Genomic DNA, 23,206 nt, shown 5'->3' with positions numbered 1-23,206 from the left:
GTTTGGTCAGTTGTCTCTCCAACTTGCTATCATATAATCTGTAGATACCTACCTACCCACTTTAAATAGATTTTCGGTGCTGCCACTAACAACAGAGACAATTAGGTGGAAAGAGCAGAGGTGCCTAATAAACTGGCCACTCAGTGTATAACATTCACAACTATATTCTAACCATTCATATATCCAGGCATTTTCAAACCTGTTTAAGCCAATTCAAGATCAGGATTTACCATAAATTAGGTAATGCTTCATGAGGCTGACTTGCTTTCATGTTTTTATCACAGATAAAAGCAAATCAGCTTCAGTAGCAGCATAGTCAACATGTTGGCTGCAATAATAAATCTAATTAAAATAGCTCTCTATACTGTAACTAGTAATTACTTCTGATTCCTCATTATCTTGTGCATAAATCCAAAGAAAAGAACGCTGCTTTCCAGATATTTTTGTTGATGTCTGGAAGTACAGCATTGCAAAACATTTAGAAGGCAGTGGTCGTTCCTGCCTGTGTGGGACTGTGCAGACTGCACAATTACTAAAATTGTGCTTATTATCAAAGTAATGCCTCTTTTATGAAGAGATTATTTGTTTCTGGCACAAGACCCGACATCCTCTGTATTTATGAGTGAGATTCTCTTATATTCTGGGCAGGAGGGAAAGTACATATGCTGTCAAGATGATTTTTACTGGCCAAGTTTTGTCATCTTGTGCCAGCACAGCAAAGAGGAAAAATACATAGTGACAAACATTGCTTTCTTGATGAAAAAAAAAAGTGCTAAACATTGGCAGAAAAAATAATCAATTTTTCCCACTCACACTTTCTTTTAAATTGCAACCAAGATACAGCCATTTTTAGCATCAAAGTAGGTAATTTTTGCAAGTGGTTAAATGCAGTATCAGTTACAATTACAGGAATAGTAACCTCAAAAGGTCAAAGTCCATAAAATATTTGTGGAAAAAATACATGACAGCTTTCTGGCCATGAATGCTGAACTTTAGGGAGTAATATAGTATACATTGATCAGCCACAATATTAAAACCACCTGTGTAATATTGGGAATGTCTCACTCGTGCTACCAAAACAGCATTGACCCAATGAGGCTTGGACTTCACAAGACCTCTTAAGGTGTCCTATGCTATCTGGTACTAACACATCAGCACAGATCCTTTAAGTCATATACTGGAAGTTGTGAGATAGGGCCTCAATGGATTGGACTTGGTTTTCTAGCATATCCCATAGACGCTCAATCAGATTGACATTTGGGGAATTTGGAGACCAAGTCAACATCCTGAACTCTTTGTCATGTTCCTCAAACCATTCCTGAACAACTTTTACAGCATCCTGCTGAAATAGGCCACTGCCATCAGATAATAAAGTTGCCATGAAGGGTTCTAAGTGAACTGCAACAATCTTTAGGTGGTGGTAGGTGTTAAAGAAGTAACATCTGCATGAATGCCAGGATCCCAAGATTTCCCAGAAGAACATTGCCCAGAGCATCACACTTGCCTTCTTCCCTTAGTGCATCCTGCTACCATCCCCATGTAAACAATGCACATGCACCCAGCCAACCACCTGATCTAAAAGAAAATGTGATTCATCAGGCCTGGCCATTTTCTTCTGATGCTCCATGGTCCAGTTCTGATGCTTACATGCCAATTGTATGCGCTTTTAGTGGTGGACAGGGGTCATCATAGGTTCTCAGATTGGTTTGCAGCTACACAGCCCCAAACTCAGCAAGCTGTGATGAAATGTGGGTTCTGACACTTTTCTTTAATGGATAGCATCACGTTTTTCAGCAATTTGTGCTATAGTAGCTTTTGTTGGATTAGACCAGATGGGTTAGCCTTCACTCCCCATGTGCATCAATGAGCTTTGGGTGCCCATGACCCTGTCATCAGTTCATCAATTGTCCTCCCTTGGATTACTATTTTTAGGTACTAACAACTGCATTCTGAGAGCGCCTCACAACACCTGTCATTTTGGAGATGCACTGACCCAGTCGCCTAACCATCACAATTTGGTTCTAGACAAAGACGCTCAGAACCTTATGGTTGTCCATTTTTCCTGCTTCCAATACATCACGTTCAAGAACGGACCGTTCTCCCCTTGACAAGTGCTATCGTAACAAGCCCATTAGTGTTATTCACTTTATCTGTCTGGTTTGAATGCTGTGGTTGATCTGTGTATACTTTCAGACACTTTGGGTTCAAGTTCAAGATCAGGTTTATTGTCGTGTGTATTCAATACACTGAGATGCTTACTTGGATAGATTCCAACAAATATACAATAGTCATTTGTCAGGATGAGCAGGAGATAAGTTGCCTTATAACCTGAGGATAAAGGCTATCCATTGAATTTTGTGTAATTGCACGCGATTTTGTGCTATACTTTGGAATGGAAGAGAGACTGGAGTATTAAATGATATAAAATTTTAAACCTTTGGTGTATTGCAGAAGTTAGCTTATAACAAAATGGCATATAAATCTGATTTGTTAATGTACTATGACTGCTTTGGGGCAGTCTTCAGACACCAAGGTATGTCATAAATTCAGGCATCCTGGACGATTTTATTAAAGTGTTAACCTCTTGCTTCAGGGTCAGTAGACCAGTTACAGGTTTATTATTTTGAGTTTCACCCCTTTTATCTGATGTTTTATTCTCCTTTTGGAATATAAAGAGCAATGTCTCCCTTTTGGAGTCAATAGTAGATTATCTTTTATACATGATTCTTTTCATTTGCAGCCCTACTTGGGATTGTGGTTTTTCTGGGGCTATCTTTCACTTCTGGTGAATGGCTGAGCTCTCTGGACCTCGCATGGTCTTTCTGAGGCTCTGGGCATCTGGGCTCTTCCTGAGGAGAAATTAAAATGGGATCTATGGGGCATCTACAATTGTTAAATATTTCCAAAGTGGTCTTCTTTATTCTCCTAAAGTCTTAAAATGCTATGTAAAAAGTTTTTTTTTTTTTTTTTTTTTTGTCCCATGGATTCTACTGAAAGCATTCTAGTCAAAAGTAAACTTGTAAAGTACCGTACTTATAATGCAATCGTCTTTCAAATGAAGAAAACGTCAATAAATCAAGTTAATTCAGAGCCATGTAGGCTACACTTTTATATATGGACTGCAGGGATTCCGACAGTATCCCTAAAGATAGGTGTGAAAAATGTGATTGCTGCTTCCTCAAGTGATTGTTGTCTCCATTTCACTGCCGCTTCACAGCTCTGATGGGCCTACAGGGCTCCATGAACTAACGGAAAACAGCGGCTATGAAATGGAGTACTCATGGTTCTGTGTGTGGGAAATTTCTGGACATTGGTGATGCGATTTTCTTAGTATCCTGGACTGTGCCTTTGTTCACACATCTTTGTAGTTCACTAGTAAATTCCAGGGACATCATGCTGTAAGAAAGGAGCTCCTAAGCATCCAGAGAGTAAACGCTATTTCTGTTTTCGAAAGCTTATTTCTGTTGTGATGTTCATTTCCGTTTTCATTCTGGTTGTTAGTTGCATGCTCTCACTTTTTAATATTGATATCATTCACTTATTTTTTAATGTTGATTTCACGGCCTCACTTTCTAATGTTGATCTGACTCACTAATTTTTGATGTTTATTTAATACATTCCTTTTTAGATAATATAATGGGCTTTTTTTGTTAATTAAATGCACTATTTTTTATTTTATGTATGGCTTTTGTTATTTTTTACACACTCTATTTAAATTAAGGTATTGATTTTTACTTTTTCGCAGTTTTGTTTTGGTGCTATGCCCTTTGTTGCCACTGTAGATTGTGGACTAACATGAAGAATTATTTACCAGGATATTGAAGGGCCATCCCTGATGTGCTAAACGCCCTCTGTCTAGGGAAAATCATCTGCAGAGGTGCCTGGCCACAGAGGTCAATTAGAATGAAGGGAGCCAGATTTGGAAGAGAATGCATCTGTTCATATGGCATCAGGAAGCGGCAACAGAAGTGTCCCTCTTTCTGGCTCTGCGCTAGGATTTCATTCACAGCGTCTTTATTAATGACCTGCTGGGTACTGAAGTCTGGAGGTCTTTTTAAACATGTAGGAGGCTGCTTTAAAAATCATTGAGATTTTTTTATCTTGTTATTGTGTATGTGAGTGCTTGTGTTGAAAGTATAAATGTTTTACATGAACTACAAAATGTATTTTATAGTAATAAAATATTAGTATAATTGTATTTTAATTATAATAATGGGAGCATCCTGTGGTGGGCTGGCGCCCTGCCCGGGGTTTGTTTCCTGCATTGCGCCCTGTGTTGGCTGGGATTGACTCCAGCAGACCCCCGTGACCCTGTAGTTAGGATATAGCGGGTTGGATAATGGATGGATGGATAATGGTAGCATCCAAAAAGTCTAAATACATATAAAATCAATTCAAACCTTAATAACTGGGAGAAAGTGGCATATTTGCAGGGTAATTACTGTTTAAACATGAAGTTCAACATGGTGAAGGACACTTTGGTGTCTGTATGATGTTTTGTGTGATCTCCATAGCAAAAGGGTTTTACAGCTGCTTACCTTACATTTCCATAGCTTTGTTTCATTGCAGTTCTGTGAAGAACAATCAGAGTTTCTGTGTCTGCCTTGAAGAGCAGAAAAGTGGAAGCTATAAATAAAATATTTGGCAACATTTTAGTTTAGGTACTGCAGTTATGTAACAAGACTTTAACAAAGGCTTCATCCCACTTATAAAACATCAGTAGATAGGCTATTCATCTCTGTGCAGTGTGGCATATTAACATGATGGTAAAATTACTTATTAATATGAACAATTCACAGGTCTAATACTAGATATGTAATATCAAGAGAAATGTGTCTCAGACCACTCTAAAGTTAATTTTTTAGTAGGTCACATTGCAGAGATGAATAAATATTGGTGTTGGTGCCTTTAATAGAAGTCTAATCATTCTAGGACTACCAGAAGGTACTACGTGTTTTACTGCAAATGAAACCATTAGTGGTAATTAGAAATGGTATGCACCAAAAGGAAAGGCAAAATCATTACCAGGGAACAGGCAGAAATTCATTAAGCAAAAAGTCAGAGAAATTGAGGCACCAAATCCAAAAGCCATGTTCAATTCAAAGTACAGAAACAAAAGAGATTTTCAGCCAAATATGTCCTTTACAGATTTGGGTTTCTATCTTCTAACTGTTCTAACAAAATGAGTATTTTTGGTTAATCTTCAATTACAAAGGAAAATAACAATCGATGTTCACCACCATTATATAGGTAGGGAAATATGTTATGTAATCGCTCTGTCATGTGGTCTGCAACAGGCACAGCAACCTTAAAAAATGTGGCCACTGCCATGCAGAGAAAGTCACAAAATGAAAGCAACTATCCAAAAAAACAGAACTCAAAACAGTACAATTGCTATAATATAATATAATATAATATAATATAATATAATATAATATAATATAATATAATATAATATAATATAATATAATATAATATAATTCAGCCAATTCCAAAAATGAAACCTGGATGTTCCACGGAGGCCACAGCATTATAATTGACCACATCTAATGGAATGTTCAATTGCATTGTACTAACAAAAACAAGTAGCTGCTAATAGAGGATTGGAATATCACTGCCTAGTCTGATGAATTACGGCTCAAGCTGATTCAAGCAGATGAGTAGATGAAGAAGAATACGGCTGAAACTAAATGTTGCTCTGGAGTAATTTTGCTGAACATCAGCAATGTAACCTGGCGGTGGTGTAATCATGTAAGGTATACTGTTGTATATCACATGGTACCTTTATTGCTATGGACACACATAGCAGAGGTGAGTGACCATAAAAAAAATTAAAGAGAAAATGGAAGATGGAACAAGTAGAGGACAAGCAAAAATTGTTATAAAAAACACCTACATACCAAAAAACAAAAACTGGAAATCAAAACCTAAACCTCGATCCAATAAGCAAACTCGAAGAGTCTAGTCCATGGTTTAATATCCTTAATTTTGTCTCACTTCAAAAAAAGTCAAAATTGGTTTGAAAAAGGTAATCGAAAAGTAGGATATTTTGTAGTTGTGAACTGACATTTTATATTTGAGGGTCACAATGCCACAATGTGTCATGTACCCCCTGTGTCACGTAACTGGCAAAAGGCATAGAGACAGTCAGTGGACATGCAGAGACACACCACAAAATGACATGAATAATGATTAAAAATAAAAAATACTCACATAAATACATAGTCTACCAATGACCAAGGGTGCGTAGAGACTTTACATTTATGTGACAAAAGTTATGTTTGAACATTAGAGAATATCTGAATAGCTTTGCCAAAGAGGTACTTGCTTTCGTGGGCCATATACAAATGAGCTGCTGTTGATAGTGCTTGACAGAATAGCCACAAGGACATGGTAGTGAATTTGTCTTAATACAGTTTCACCTGCAGTCACTTGATCTCAGTTCATTTGGATATCATTGAAATGCAATGGCATCGGCTCTTTGAAGTAGAGATCTACCACCAGCTAATTTGTAGCAATAATTTAATATCCTGGAGTTGACTTGGGGCAGCATCCATAAGCCATATTTTCCTTGGTTCACTGAAAATTTATCTGTTAAATTCCAACTGTACTAAGAACAAAGGGGAGAACAACTTCTTATAAGTTAGGAGAATCTAATAAAGAGGCTGTTTATTGGTTTCATACAGAGACAGTGTTCTGTATAGAGAGAGAGAGAGAAGCAGAGGATAAAAAAGGAAAATGACCATAAGATGATATGGTCAAGAAACAGGCAGAGAAATCAGAGAGGTCTTGTATCAAAACACAAACTAAAAAATTCAGATTCAAAACACAAGTGCTAGGGATCATAAAAGGTATGTGGAGATTACTGCAAGGAATAGGTTTGTTATCCATCAAGTTCAGATAGCCTGGAATTGAAAGGAATGACCTTTGCACTGTCGCTCGTTTAACATCACTAAAGAGTGTGTTCCGGGGAATTCGGAGACGGGTTTCCATGGAAACAATCAACGCAAGGTTCTTAGAGTGTCAGTGCCTGCCAGAAAAAAACAAATGTTGTTGTGGTAAAACGTAAACAAACATTCAACTTTGTCAGGAGGCAAAAAACACAAAAACAGATCTCAGATTCTCTGGATTTCAATACCCCATAATATGGATATATAATGATCCTGAACAATTCCTAGAGCACGCATAAATAATTCTAAATGTCGCAGATCATAATAGATAGATTGTAATGCTGATGAACAATTCACACTCTTAATTCAAGGCTATCTCTGCTTCCTTGCAGCTCTTCAATTTATAGTGTATAGGTAACATGCACAAGAAGTGCTTCTTGCAAAAAATCTTAAGATAATCAAAGGAAACAGAAAATAAACAATAAACAAAAAAAAAAACCAAATACTTCATATATAAGTATCTTAAATGCTACTGACAGGACGGAAACTTGATGCTGCAGGAAGGCAAAATCCGGAGAAATTCCTGTGAAGTAGTAAAAAATGACTTCATTCAAATTCACAGTCCTAAAACTATAATTATGTTTAAATAATTAGTGGTTGCAATACTGAAATACACTATTTTCTTGACAAACAGTTTAAGGCAACACATACAAGGTTAGGTCTAATGTAATATATAATACGTAATTTCAGAAGCTGCTGTACTGATTTAACATTTTTTTCAGTATTTAATTCATCCAACCCATCATTTTCTTGACAATGATTATGTGTGAGAATGTCATGGAGGGCCGAGTTTATCTTGTAAGACTGGCATCAAAGCTACTGTATATGCTGGCCTAGTTATGCATACAGTTATGTACACTGGTTCAGCTTGCAGTTGTCAATTAACCTAACATGCCCCCAGAAAACCCATGAAAACATGGAGTGAACATGCAAAGCAATCACCAACAGTGACCAGGGGCCTCATGTATAACGCCGTGCGTAGAACTCACACTATAACATGGCGTAAGCACAAAAGCGGGATTGTGCGTACGCACAGAAAAAATCCAGATGCAGGAATCTGTGCGCACGCATACTTTCACGTTCTTCTACTACATAAATCCCGATTTGCGTGAAAAGTAACGCACGTGCATGCGCCTTCTGTCCCGCCCCAACTCCTCCCAGAATTACGCCTCTTTGAATATGCAAATCAATATAAATAGCCTTCTGTGAAAAGACAATGGGAAAAGCACGGGAGAAAATATAAGAATTTCAGCGAATACCAAGTGGAGGCAAAGGAAAAACGTACTATTTGTTGGTTTAAACAGTGGTATAATCAACAAAAGGAAGCTGATCGAGTGACAGAGTGTCGGAGAAACTCGAAGGCTCAACTTCACAAAGTCGCACAGTGCCCGAAATAAAAAAGAAATCACATATCAAAGTCGCTGTGAAAAGGCAAGTCGTAGCCCACCGTCTGAGTGTCATATTATTAGGGTACAGACAAAACAAATAGGCACACAGTGGGAAAAAAGCACGAAATGTCAACTTTAATCTCGAAATTTCCACTTTAATCACGTTGTTTATTTTGCCATTAAAGTAGAACATCATAAACTTCATCTTAAAATCGTTTATTTTACTAGTTTCTCAAGTAGCATGTTAAATGCTTTTTTCTGTGTTTGATCTTCTATGTGCTCTATGTGTGTGAATCACTACGTGCTTCCGTTCTTTCTCTTTCTCCGACAGGACACAGAATGCATTACATTCGAGATATTACAGCTCTCTGAATAATTAAAATACTGAGATGTATACGTGATATCATTTTAATGATGATAGGAATGAAAGCATGTTATTAAACATGGGAACACGGTGACGCAGTGATTGTTCATATCTCACGCAAGAGGCTTGCTGCACCATGTGCAACCTTCGATGAAATAATTTATTACAGAAGTACTGTCTCTTTCAAACCTCCAATTCCTGTCCATACTTTTCTTTCTCCAATCGCCACACAATCAGCTCTGTAATAGACGTTAAGCCATTTGTAAGCTTAGAACGCCGATTCTTCAAAACTTTTAAGGAACATTGAAATATCTTCATTGTACATGTTTAATTATTCTATTCGTCTATCCTTCCAGTGTCGCGTCAGCACCAGCAAGAATACAGCGCAAGGCAGGAGCTATCCTTGAACCAGCTATACGCTGCGGCACCGTGTCCTCACATGTTTATTTATTAACAATACAGATTATTTAAATGAAGTTAAAGTTTTATCTGTATACTGTAAGCAACATATTGTGCTGCATTTCATCTTAAAAATGATATTGTCATCATACGCGCTTTATAAAGTAGCGCAGGTTGTGCAATATTATAACTGTAGTGCAAGTTTACAGTGAGGTGATTGAGTGCGTTTATAGTTCTTGGGATGAAACTGTTTCTGAAACGCGAGGTCCGTACAGGAAAGGGTTTGACGCTTTTTGCCGTGGTTGAGGTAGTGTGTACTTGAAACTGTATACCGATAATTCTCTTTCCGATCATCTGCTGCTGTGATTCACACTCAGATACAGTGATATAAATACTCCGAGTGGTGCAGTGAGAGTAATATGGAAAAAGATGATCCGCAGTGGCAACCCTTAACGGGAACAGCAAAAAGAAGAACAAGATGCAGTGAGCGTAACAACGCTAAAGCAGTTATGGTATTTGGAATACTATGGCTATTCCCTGGCCCATTATATTGCTACAGGTTAATTACAATCAGATGCATTACACTAATAAACAATATGCAGTTAATTTCAGTGTATTTATAAAGCCGCGTCAGGAATGTGGAGCTAAGAAAGAAAGGATGAGCACACAGGAACAGTAGTTTGACCATTCTGTGGACCATTATATTGTTACAGGTTAATTACAATCAGATGCATTAAATTTATGAACGATATGCGGTTTAATTTCAGTGTATTTGACAAAGCGCCGCCGTGGATGTGGATCTAAGAAAGGGTAACCACACAGGAACAGTAGCACTGCTTTGACGCTGGGTGCCGCCAGTCTGCAAAACCGAGCGGAGAAATTGCGTACGCCAAGGTATGAGTTACCGTGGAAATGTGCGTGGCTTTACGCCAAGTTTAGGTTTTATACATCGCGATTTGAGCGTGGAAAGGTTCATACGCAACATTTCTGTGCGTACGCACCGTTTATACATGAGGCCCCAGGTCAGGAATCAAAGACAAGTCCTCTGCCCCTCAAAATCCTGGGTTCAAAGCCCAGCTTAGGCACTTTCTGTGTACATTCTCCTAGTTCTGTCTTTTTTCTAGACATTCTGATTTTCCTTTGACATCTGAAAGAAGTTCATAGTAGGTTAACTGCTAAATCTAAACTAGTTTGTTGAGAGTGTGGCCTGTGGAGGAGAGGTGTCCCACCTGGGGATGCTGTTGCTTTGTCATCAGTGCTCCTTGGATAGGCAATTTTCTTGTACAAAGTTATAAAGTTATCAAATCAGAGAGATTAACATATAAATTAAGCAGAACTAGACATCTTATATTCTGCTTAAAACTGTTAAATTATTAAACAAACAGGAATTTACAGTTAGGAATGTGAATTAAGTCACTTAGTCACAAATTTCCTTCATCTGCACAATGTCTGAATGTTTTGACATTTTATTGTTAGTGTAAGTCTATGTCATAATACCCTTTATTTAATTAAATTTGATGTTTGTATCTTTGGCCCAAAAATGGTGCATGCTGACTGTATTATGAAAGAAGACACCAAATTAGTTTTGGTCCAAAGGGTGAGACTGGAAATGTATTAGAAAGAGTATATGAAAGGTCATGAGAGTTGGTGAGACCTGCAAAAAGGAATTCCACTAAACCCATGACAATAAGTCTGAACTTGAACTTCAGTGAGAGTGAAGAAAGCTGTTAATAGCAGGTGAGTGTTGTGTGACTGATACGTTCTTATGAGCAAAGCTGACTGAGCCTGGCAGAAAGTCACATTTTGAGCTTAAGGCTTAACTGTGAGCTCAGTATCTGAGCCTCCATGACATAACAGGTGGCTGAGAGAGTGTGAAAATGTGTCACACTTACCTTTATTTTGCATCCATTTAATCAGAACAAGACTAAGATGTGCTCTTCTCTTGATTTAAACCTATGCTTTTAATCCAAGTGAGAATCATGAGAATATGGAGCTGGTATTAGCAATAGTATGCTGGGTGAAACAAGTCAGTCAGTTTAGAGTTATCAATAAAAATTAAAACTGAAAAAAACTGAAGAATGTTTAGCCGCAAAGACGCTGCAGTCGGGAATCAATCTGAATGTCTAAGCAATGTTTGAAAAATGTATGCAAACCTTCTATGTGACCAAAAGAAATATTCATGCATCCATTTCTGAACCCTGTTTTTTTTTTAAGTAAAGCGTTGCAAAGAGACAGAATCTCAACCACAAGGGTGACAAAGCAGGAACCTGCCCTAGGACAGATGCCAAAATAACATAAGAAAATCTGGAATACATTCACTCAGATTGGAACAGCTTACAGCTACCTGTCTGCATGTCTAACAACAAACTGTTGTGGCAAGTGATCAGCAAAAAAGGCAAGATTTGATTAGCCAAAAATTCTAAAATTGATTTCATAGGCTCAATTAAGAAATGTAAAACTCACTAAAGAGTTTTTTGAGGTGGTTTAAAGGTTTTTTTCGGTTTTCTCCTATCGAAGTTATAACATCTTGGGTGTGTTTATTTATTTATTTATTTATAAAGCACTTTAAAAACAACCTCAAGGCTGACCAAAGTGCTGTACAAAGAAAAACAACACATAAACACATAAGAGCTGAAGACATTCTTAATAGAAAGTATAAAAAGTATACAAATAGCCAACATATTATACAGGGTTAAAAGCCAGAGAGTAAAAATGGTGTTTCTAAAAAGGATTTAAAGGCAGCTAGGCGAAGGAGCCTGCCTAACATGCAATGGCAAATCGTTCCAGAGTTTTGTGGCTGCAACTGAAAAAGCTCGATCACCTCGGAGTTTGCATCGTGCCTTGGGAACGCGTAAAAGCATCTGGTCTGCTGACCTGAGGGAGCGAGATGGTATTGTAAGGGTGCAGCAGTTCCGACAAATAAAAGAGGGGCACACCCATTAAGAGATTTAAAAACAAATACAAGGATCTTAAAATGGATTCGAAAACGAATTGGAAGCCAGTGGAGGGGAGCCAAAATCGGGGTAACATGCTCATGCTTTCTTGTTCCAGTTAAAAAATCGAGCAGCAGCGTTTTGCACTAGCTGCAGGCGAGCCATGGAGGCCTGGGTAATTCCAAATAGAAGCGTATTACAGTAATCTAGACGAGATGTAATAAAAGCAGTGTATCACTGTGTCAAGGTTGCGCTTAGACAACACAGGCTTGATTTTTGACAGCCGCCTCAACTGGAAAAGCAAGATTTTTACCACTGCATTCACATGGCTATCAAGTTTAAAAAGTGGAGTCCATTTTTACCACCTAAATTTGTGATCATGGATTTCTCAAATTGAGCCACAGTGGAAAGGTCAATTGAATTTATTTATTTAACTCCTGGCTGTCCAGATAATCAGGGAATTAGACTAACAGCAATATGTAGGAACAAACAAAACACTTAGAAGAGCAGTTTACTGGTAAGGGTTTGGTTTGCACAGACTGAATTCTCTAAAGAGGTAATAAAACTTCCAATCTGTCACTTTAACAGATTCTAGGAAACTACAGTCAAATTGGTGTGAAAGAAAATGTTGCTTTTGCATTTTAAACTCCAGTTCTGCCTAAAATAATAAAAAAAAAAGTTTATAAAAAATAGCAAATCCTGTTTGGCAAAAGTATAACATTTTGATTAGTGTGTAAATACAATGTTTTTTCATAATCAGTGAAAATAATGAAAGGATAAACAGCACATTAGAGAATACAGTAATCCCTCCTCCATCGCGGGGGTTGCGTTCCAGAGCCACCCACGAAATAAGAAAATCCGCAAAGTAGAAACCATATGTTTATATGGTTATTTTTTATATTGTCATGCTTGGGTCACAGATTTGCGCAGAAACACAGGAGGTTGTAGAGAGACAGGAACGTTATTCAAACACTGCAAACAAACATTTGTCTCTTTTTCAAAAGTTTAAACTGTGCTCCATGACAAGACAGAGATGACAGTTCCATCTCACAATTAAAAGAATGCAAACATATCTTCCTCTTCAAAGGAGTGCGCATCAGGAGCAGAGTCTGTCAGAAAGACAGAGGAAAGCAAACAAATCAATAGGGCTGTTTGCTTTTAAGTATGTGAAGCACCGCGGCACAAAGCTGTTGAAGGCGGCAGCTCACATCCCCTCCGTCAGGAGCAGGAAGAGAGAGAGAGAGAGAGAGAGACAGATAAAAACAAAGTCAAAAATCAATACGTGCCCTTTGAGCTTTTAAGTATGCGAAGCACCGTGCAGCATGTCCTTCAGGAAGCAGCTGCACACAGAAGGTAGCAACGTCCCTATCGTCTAGGTGTGCGAACAGCCCCCCTGCTCACACCCCCCTACGTCAGCGCAAGAGAGAGAGAAAGAAAGTAAGCTGGGTAGCTTCTCAGCCATCTGCCAATAGCGTCCCTTGTATGAAATCAACTGGGCAAACCAACTGAGGAAGCATGTACCAGAAATTAAAAGACCCATTGTCCGCAGAAACCCGCGAAGCAGTGAAAAATCCGCGATATATATTTAAATATGCTTACATATAAAATCCGCGATGGAGTGAAGCCGCGAAAGGCGAAGCGCGATATAGCGAGGGATCACTGTATGCATTTGATGTTTGAAAGACAGCTTAATGGATGGTAATGCCTGATTTCCTATCCTATTATTCCTTTTAGTTGGAGTTTGTTTCGGGGAAAAAATTGTGCATATTGGTATTTATTTCTGTCTCATCAGACTGCTGGGTTGTTTCAGGTCCAAATTAAATGGTGTTCACTGCAATCTCAGAATAAAAGACAGGATTTAGATTATTATTTCTTTTTTAATAACAGAGCTGCGCTGAGTGTTCTCTTTAAACTTTTCAAAAAATTCTGGACCGGTGGTGCTAATATTAATGAGTAAGACGACTGTTTAGCAAGGGCAGTAGTAAGTTAAATTGCTGCACTGAAATTTTTGATAAACCTTCTGAAGTCGTTTTTAAAAGTCATAACCCACCATAAGTAAAATGACACAATTCATTAAATTAGATTCGGTGAATTCATTTCAAAACAAACAACAATGTATGTTTCAAACACAATGGTAGACATACAGTATCAAATTCACACTTTTGCAGTTTTGCAAATGATTTTTTTTTTCTTGCACAAGTTTAACGTTGTTTCATCTTTAGGCTACGTAACTCACTTGTTTATTGCTCTAATGTTCTCCATGACTTTGGAATCCTAGGGTGGCTATTTGAAGAGTGCTGGGCGTAAGGCTGGAACCAACCCTGGAATGAGCAGAACACCAGTTAATCACAGGGTACCCTCACTCAGTCATAGCGGGCTAATTTAGAGTGAATAACCAAAGCTGCACATCTTTGAGAAGTAGAAGAAATGTAGCAAGAAAAAATGGCACAGTAGGTTTATTCACAAAATGAAGATGAAACATTTTTAACTATGAGATGAGGACGGGCAAAGGGCCTGAGAAATCTTTGCTAAAATACAAGCAGAGGTTAGAAAACTGAAAGCTCAAAAAATTATCTGTGCCTGTATTTATTAAGCATCTCAGAGCAAGAAAACTAACCTAAATAGCTCAAAAATCTCAGAATGACGCAGTTTGATCCGACATTTAGAGCAGGCGTTGTAGTGTTTTTTCAGTTTTCCTAATTTAGGATAGTATTCCTAATTCCACCAGGAGTTATGAAAGCTCATGAGTTGTCCTAATTTGCTAGGAGCTGCCAGAAGATGGCATTTAGGCATAGATCAACACACACATTCTGGGAAAGTTAGAATGTTTTGGAAATACTAGACAATAATAAAATCATAAAAAAAAATTGATTTGCCAAAGATGAAATACTATTTTTAACAAATTTTGTACATTAAATGATTGCTCCATCTACTGGAAGAAAACATGTATTGTCAGCCAAAATGAAAGTGTTGATAATGTTGAATCTTTTTGGCCAAAGAGAAAATGTAACTTCATAATAGAGATTATATGGGTATGTCAAATTGTGCACCAAACTTTAAATGACTTTATAACGCAACAGATGACAATACGGTGACCCTAGCATTCCATGTGAGGTAATGTTAAAGCAAGTTGCATTCACGCAAATCGCTAGTTTTCCTAGAGTTGTTGGTGTGATTTATGGCAGGCACATAAAGGTCATTGTACTCAAATCTGGATGAGCATCCATATGTGAATCACAAGCAACATCACAGTATCAACATGCAGCTGGTCATGTTGTATGTGTTGCATTAGCCAACATATTACCCTGAAGACAGACAGGACTGGTTGGGTGATTGTGTGCAAGACCTCACACAGATATGCTGTGCCCTGTATTCCACAGATCCCTGGAACATTTGCGTTATATTTTAAAAGGTGGGGAAGGTTCAAGAAGATAGGCCGAAACTCCCAGGGTACTGGATCAATAGAGTCTCACAGAAGATAAGGAGGGATCACAGAGAGAGGCATGGCGGGAAAATGATGGGGAACACTAGAAGAGTGAATGTGAAATCAGAACCAATGAATGAATAGTTGTTGCTATTTTCAGTAACTTATTTTACGACTGTGTTTCCTTTAGCCATAACGGCATGAAGGTAGTTCTTCTGGAAGTACTTTAACTCTCATTTGGTGTGTGTGTCTCGGTCTTTCCATCTTGTTGCTCATTACAATATTTTTTTCTTATCTTGTCATGAATTGCCCTTGTTCAACACATAACGCTAGATTACTACATGACTATAGTATAGACCTTTTATTTGAATGTAATCACATCCCTTTGAACATTATTATTATAAATATTATCTTTGTGGTGAATTAGTATTAGAAAACTACAGCATTAGTGTCGGAAAACTGCAAAACATCATCACGATTTCCAAGGACACTTCAAAACGTAATAATGAGTGCCTTTTTGTACTTTGAGGTGCTGTAAAATTGTGATGTCCTACTGTACATTCTCAAATGTGAACTCCTACTAGCAAGTGTGGGAATGCCTCATAACTACTTCTCATGTTTAATTTCTCAAATTCTTATCCGAGTTGAGTAATTCTGAGACACTTGATAAATATGGACTCTGGTCTTGTTTATAATTTTTTTTTTTGTTCTACAGTACATATACAGTATGTGTGCTGATTTTGCTGTTTGCGGGTTTACAGTAGATGTTAGTAGAATTAATTTATTTAATTTGTTTTTTGTTTGAGTGTTGTTCTGAAGTTTCCTAAAATATTTTACTTGTTGACACACTGCCATATTGTTTTAGTGCTATGCCATCTACGCAACAGTGTAAAGATTGTGTTATGATTATACAGTGAGAACGGGTCAAACGATGTAGTCAAAAACTGGCTAGGTCAAAATACAAAGAGATCAAAGGATTGCCAACTGGGAAGAAATTAAACACACAAAATCATATTCATAATCATAAAAATGTTGCAGAGTTCAAAAGCAAAAAAAAGCTTTTAGTCATAGCCACACTCATTTTCATTCAAATGGAAGAACAAAGAACATCAAAGAATATATAAAATGAAGACCTTTTATCCTGTGATGTTGTAATGATCAAAGGTCATGACCTCTGAGGACCCGGCCCTAACAATTACGGGATATATCCTAAAGACTGTTACCCAAAATGGTGGCATCCAAATATGGTGGAAAAAAACAGTCCAAATAAGCTTATAATATTTAGTCTAGGCACCATACTAAAAAACTAATGATGGTATTAAATTCCTGGACCTCAAAAAACCCCAATTCCCCTGGTCAAATAAAAAATATGTGAAAATGCACAGGGTAAAAATATTAAATACTAAAGATGTCATAAAATATTGACACCATGTATTTTCTGGATGTCCAAGATTGTGTTTGTGTGTTAGCTGTGGGTGTTTAGTGTTTGAGACTTATGAACTCTTCTTTGACTTTGATTGCGTTTAGTATTTTGGGTTTTGGATGACTTGATAATTTGAATTCCCAGTGAGAAACTTTGATCCATTTTCTGATCAATGTGTGTGTTGTGGACTGTTCCTATGGTGAACCTATCCTCACTTTAGGTCCTTCTATGAGGTCCTGGGTATCTCCAAACCTATAACTTTTGCTTTGTTAGGTTACACATAGCAACCTGTCTGGAGATGCATCTGCAGTCTGCAGCTCCATTTGTGGTTGCCACCACAGTGAATCAGACTTGACTGCACTTATTACTTACATTTTTTTTCATTTAATCCTCTAATTCCAAAATGCTAAAAGTAGAGTACATAGCATTTATTGATAGTATAATACAGTTTTTAATTTTCACTATGCTAAGGCAAAAGCAAATTAAGAATGAGTGCAGCAAACATCCTATACAACCTGGATGGACAGCAGCTCTTCTCAGTAAACATATGCCTAGATATCAGGTGGCTCTGTCAAATCTTGCATTTTGCTTCTGAGCTGGTCAGTCTTTGATCTGGCATTGTCTCTAGATAGACATGATGGATGAGAAGGCAGAGACTGCGAGGTGTTGGTGAACCTTATATTTATGTTGGTCTTATGTTACCTACAATATTTCTCTGGACCAACAGGGCATTGTAGTTGAGGAACCAGCTCACTTCCCACATGCATGCTGGGTGTCTTTGAGCCAATCCTGGTCCTATATTCTGAAACCTTCTGAACATCAGTGTTCTACTTTGTTGTACTTTGGCCTAGTGAAGAATGTTATCTGTTGGCCTTTGCAAGCCCTGACTTGAGGGTGATGTGTTAAGGCTTTATTTTCGACACCCTTATTAACGTAACCTTCATTTTTACCTAGCAGAAAAGAAGTTAAAAAGGAAGGTAAAAAATATGATGCAAAAGGTCTGAACAAGTAAGATTTTTCAATACAAAGATGTCGTGAAAGATCTTTCCAGAAATATCACAAAGCTAGGATGCCAAAAGTGCATGCTGCCATCTTATATAAGCAGAGTGCAGTAATGAGATATGTCACATGACTTCCATGTCATGTGACCAGCAATGGTCATACTAACCATAAAAATATGGCTGGAGTCATAAAAGAAGGAGGCACAAAATGAAGGTTGATTGCAACTAAACGTGAAAACAAAATAGAAGTGCAATGAAGTCACAGAAATGCTTAGAAATATAATCAGTAAATGAAAAATAATAACGTAACAATAACAAAAATGTAAAAGTTAGTGTGCAACCTTCAAAAAGGTTAAGATTATGACACATAGGAGGCCATGCAAAAACCTATACTGGCAGAACTCAGGCTGTGATTAAAATTGAAGACTGTGAAAATGTGATGCTACCACTGTTATAAAATAATCACTAATGTACTGACTCAAAAAGAGAGTATTGAATTTTAGTAAGAGGACCAGGGGCCTCATGTATAAATGGTGCGTACGCACAAAAATGTTGCGTAAGAACGTTTCCACGTTCAAATTGCGATGTATAAAACCTAAACTTGGCATAAAGCCATGCACATTTCCATGGTAGCTCATACCCTGTCATACGCAAGTTCTCTGCTCGGTTTTGCAGACTGGCAGCACCCAGCGTCAAAGCAGTGCTACTGTTCCTGTGTGGTTACCCATTCTTTTTTAGATCCACATCCCTGACGCGGCTTTATAAATACACTGAAATGAACCGCATATTGTTTATTAGTTTAATGCATCTGATTGTAATTAACCTGTAACAATATTATGGTCCACAGAATGATCAAACTATTCCAAATACCATAACTGCTTTAGTGTTGTTACTCTCATTTCACCTTCTTCTTCTTCTTTCAGCTGCTCCCGTTAGGTGTTGCCACATCGGATCATCTTTTTCCATATTACTCTCACTGCACCACTCGGAGTATTTATATCACTGTATCTGAGTGTGAATCACAGCTGTACAGCAGCTGATCGGAAAGAGAATTATCGGCAGCATCAAGCACACGCTGACTCACCCATGCTGTCTATTGAACTGCTCTTATAAGGCAAATGCTTCAGAGCCTTTCCTGTACAGACCTCGCGGTACAGAAACTATTTCATCCCAAGAAGTATAAACAGAATCAACCAGTCCATCAAGTGCTCCTTGTAGAACTGTTTGTACTAATAAGTACAATTACCTCACTGTAAACTTGCGATACAGTTATAATATTACACAACCTGAGCCACTTTATAAAGCTCGTATTTACATATGATGACAATATCATTTTTAAGATGAAATGCAGCAAAATATGTTTATTATATTATAAAGATAAAACTTTAACATCATTTAAATAATCTATATTGTTAATAATTAAACATGTGAGGCGCTCTGTTCACGGATTGTTCCTGCCTCGCACTGTATTCTTGCAGGTGCTGACACGACATTGGATGGATAGATGGATAGAATAATTAAACACGTACTACGAAGATATTTCAATGTTCCTTAAATGTTTTGTAGAATCGGTGTTCTAAGCTTACAGATGGCTTAATGTCTATTAGAGAGCTGATTGTGAGGCGATTGGGTATTTGAAGAAAGAAAAGTAAGGACAGGAATTGGAGGTTAATACGTTTGAAAGAGACAGTACTGCTACAATAAAGTATTTCATTGAAGGTCGCGCATGGCGCAACAAGCATCTTGCGTGAGACATGAACAATCACTGCGCCACCATGTTCCCATGTTTAATAGCATGGTTTAACTCCTATCATCATGAAAATGATATCACGTATACATCTCAGTATTTTAATTATTAAGAGAGCTGTAATATCACGAATGTAATGGATTCTGTGTCCTGTCGGAGGATGAGAAAGCCCAGAAGCACGTAGTGATTCACACACACAGAGCACATAGGAGATCAAATACAGAACAAAGCATTTAACGTGCTACTTTAGTTACAATGGGATTTGAGACACTAGTAAATTAAACAATTTTAAGATGAAGCTTATGATGTTCTACTAGAATGACAAAATAAATTACGTGATTAAAGTGGAAATTTCGAGATTAAAGTTGACATTTCGTGCCTTTTTCCCACTGTGTGCCTTTTTTTCATCTGTACCGTAATAAGCTTTCATATGACACTCAGATGGTGGGCTATGACTCGCCTTTTCACAGTGACTTTGATATGTGACAACTTCTTTTTTTATTTCGGGCACTGTGCGACTTTGTGAACTTGAGATTTCGAGTTTCTCCGACATGCTATGTCACTCGATCAACTTCCTTTTGTTGTTTATACCACTGTCTAAACCAACAAATACAGTAATCCCTCACCTATCGCGGGGGGCTCTGGAACGCGAAGTAGCGACCTATATTTATTTTATTATTTATACATATTTTAAGGCTTTATAAACCCTTCCCACACTCTTATAAACCTTTCTCGCTCTTTTGTTAACCTTTCCCACACTCTTATAAACACTTCCTATGCTCTTAAACACTTTCTACATTCTTAAACACCTCAGACCAACACTGCACACTGCACGCAGCGATCAGACGTCAATGTGTCTGCACTCGCTTTGTGAAGGGGGGCAGCTGAACTCACGCTGAGCAGAAATGGACTTTGTGCTGCTTCTGCCAAAATGCCTGCTTGTCGCTCTGCCCGTTTGGAAGGAGGAGGAGTGTGTGTGTGTGTGTGTGTGTGGGTGTGTGAGAGCTGAACGCACCTTCGCTCAAACCCCCCCTCCCCGGAAGTGCAGTACGATCCTGCCACTTCGCATTGTCAAGGGGGTGGGGAGCTGAATGAACGCTAAGGAGAAGTGGACTTTGTGCTGGGTTTGTGCTGCTTGTCGCTCTGCGTGTCAATAATTTAAAAGCCTGTACAATCAGGCTTTTAGGTGTACATCACCTATTTTCCTGTCTCACTGTCTTGTCTTGCGTGAAGTTAAAATGTTTTATAATAGTGAGATATTAAATCATATCCTTAGCCCGACATCCACATATCATATGTGTTAACAAAGTGTGTTTTATAAGTTTACATGTGTTTAAAGCATGTGGGATGGGTATTTTAAGGCTTAAACTATAAAAATGTTTATTTATATGGTCTTTCTATATCGCGGATTTTCTCCTGTTGCTGATGGGTCTGGAACATAACTTCCGCGATAGGCGGGCAATCACTATTTAAAAACCCGCGAAGTCGTGAATCCGCGAAAAGTGAACCACGAAGTAGCGAGGGATTACTGTAGTACGTTTTTCCTTGCCTCTACTTGGTATTCGCTGAAATTCTATTTTCCCTCATGCTTTTGCGATTGCCTTTTCACAGAACGCTGAGCTTAAGGGCTATTTATATTGATTTGCATATTCAAATTCTGGGAGGAGTTGGGGTGGGGCAGCAGGCGCATGCATGTGCGTTAATTTTCACGCTGACCGGGATTTATGTAGCGGAAGAACGTGGAAGCTGGCATTCGTACAGATTTATGCATCTAGATTTTTTTGTGAGTAAGCACATTTACGCTTTTGTCCTTACGTTATGTTATAGTGCGAATTCTAGACACTGCGTTATGTATGAGGCCCCAGGAGAGGAGAAGTAAACAAAAGTTGTACCAAAGTTTGTTAATCAGGAAACAAGCTTGTATTTTGTCAAGCCAAAGAACTAATTAAAAATAAAAGTAAAAAAAAATCATAAAGTCTGTAAATGAGAATCACACCAAAGAAATTATCGCTAATGATACAGTTTTTTATCCCATTCAACCCAAAAATACGGAATTCTTCACATTGACCTCATGTTTGTGTGATGTCAAATACCATGCAGTTGTGGGGAAATCTGGGAAACATTGTCATGGAATCCATCAACACAAATCATAAAAAATGGCAGTGCCCATGATAAAAATAAACTTCCATCTTGGCATAACATCAAAAATTTTAAACTATCTCAGGATGTGTTAAATCACAAAATAAATGGCAGAAGCAAATGCCTTGGACATAAAAACCCGAGGATACTGTAGTTGTATAAATGATTCATAAATGGTTCATGAATAACTCCAATCATAAGTAAAATTCTTAAAGATCTAAAAAATCTAATATATAAACAATATAAAAAGTTGAAGACTGCAGTGGTTTTCTGCTGAGCATAACAGCATGTTCAAATACTCATGTTCCAATATGAGTGAAAAGACATTGATCGCCCTCTCTGAGGCACATGGAATTGATATTCACGGTCACATTTAGAAAAAATACTCTCTTGTTAAGTGGAGTAATTAAATGAGGGATGGGGGAATATTACTATTAGCCACAATATTGTTTAATGCACTAAAAACCTAAACTAAAACCTTATCCCCACAGATAAAATAAAAACATAAGTAAAGCCATTCTGAAATTTATGTGAATATATTTTTTACTTTAAAAAAAAACAAAAAAACAATACATACATGTATAATGGTTCCTTGACGTTCAGGTGTCACACTCTTGAACAAAAGTCTAATTAAATTGTCATCTCAGTCAAAGCTTTCAAACTATTTTAAACCTCAGCTTGTTCGTTTATTTTTCATTCTTGAGGAAGCTCATCTCAACACATTGACATTAACTCATTTCCTACATTAGATTTAGAGGTAAACATTTTACAGTGATGGATTTCTGTTCCACTTAATGTTGATTCCATCAGTGAATCTGATGGACCTCTGCCATCCCACAAGTCTTGAAGTGGAATAGACAGATTCTGGAGACATATGGACAGTGTATTAAATGGTACAGTATAACTGTAAATGGTTTACTTCTAAACTCAAGAATTTGGTGAAGATACAGGTTTCTTATGCACTGAAAACGTCACGTGCAGCAGCCTAAGCTAGAGCATACTGGCTAACTTAGCTTTATCTACAGGAAAGTAAAATAATTGAGCTCCAGGTTGACATAACACTTAAACTATGAACTTTTATTTTGCTCAAATCTGATGGTTGTTGCTGAATACCAGAAAACAAACGAAACGCTGGCTCATCAGTCACTTATTTGGAAAAATGAGCTCCAGAACGGATTCTGTGACATAATTATCAATGGCTGCTGCTTACTCAAAGCTGCTTCCTGACCAGCAATAGCATATCTCTGAGGAGTCGTTATTCCTTGGCTTCAACTTAGGTCAAGTCATTAAATGGTGACTCACCTGCACAGTCTTGTTCTTCAATAAAAAGTAGTGGTTTTCACATTATTGCTTTAATGGATTCCAAAACATATAACTCTATAAAACATTTAAGACTATTGGTTGTCTAAATTTAAAATGTACCTTTCAATAACTCATT

General features: G+C 37.7%; 1 protein-coding gene across 1 annotated transcript in view; it reads left to right on the top strand.

Moving 5' to 3' along the window:
* The window catches only part of cpne7 (copine VII), a 251,789-nt gene that overhangs the window by 188,241 nt on the left and 40,342 nt on the right, over positions 1 to 23,206 (top strand). The gene's annotated exons all lie outside the window — the stretch shown is intronic.

Source organism: Erpetoichthys calabaricus, chromosome 9 (genome assembly GCF_900747795.2).
Source record: "Erpetoichthys calabaricus chromosome 9, fErpCal1.3, whole genome shotgun sequence".
Taxonomy (NCBI): Eukaryota; Metazoa; Chordata; class Cladistia; order Polypteriformes; family Polypteridae; genus Erpetoichthys; species Erpetoichthys calabaricus.
The sequence above is the reverse complement of the archived record's forward strand: the minus strand, read 5'-3'. Positions and strand labels throughout refer to the sequence as shown.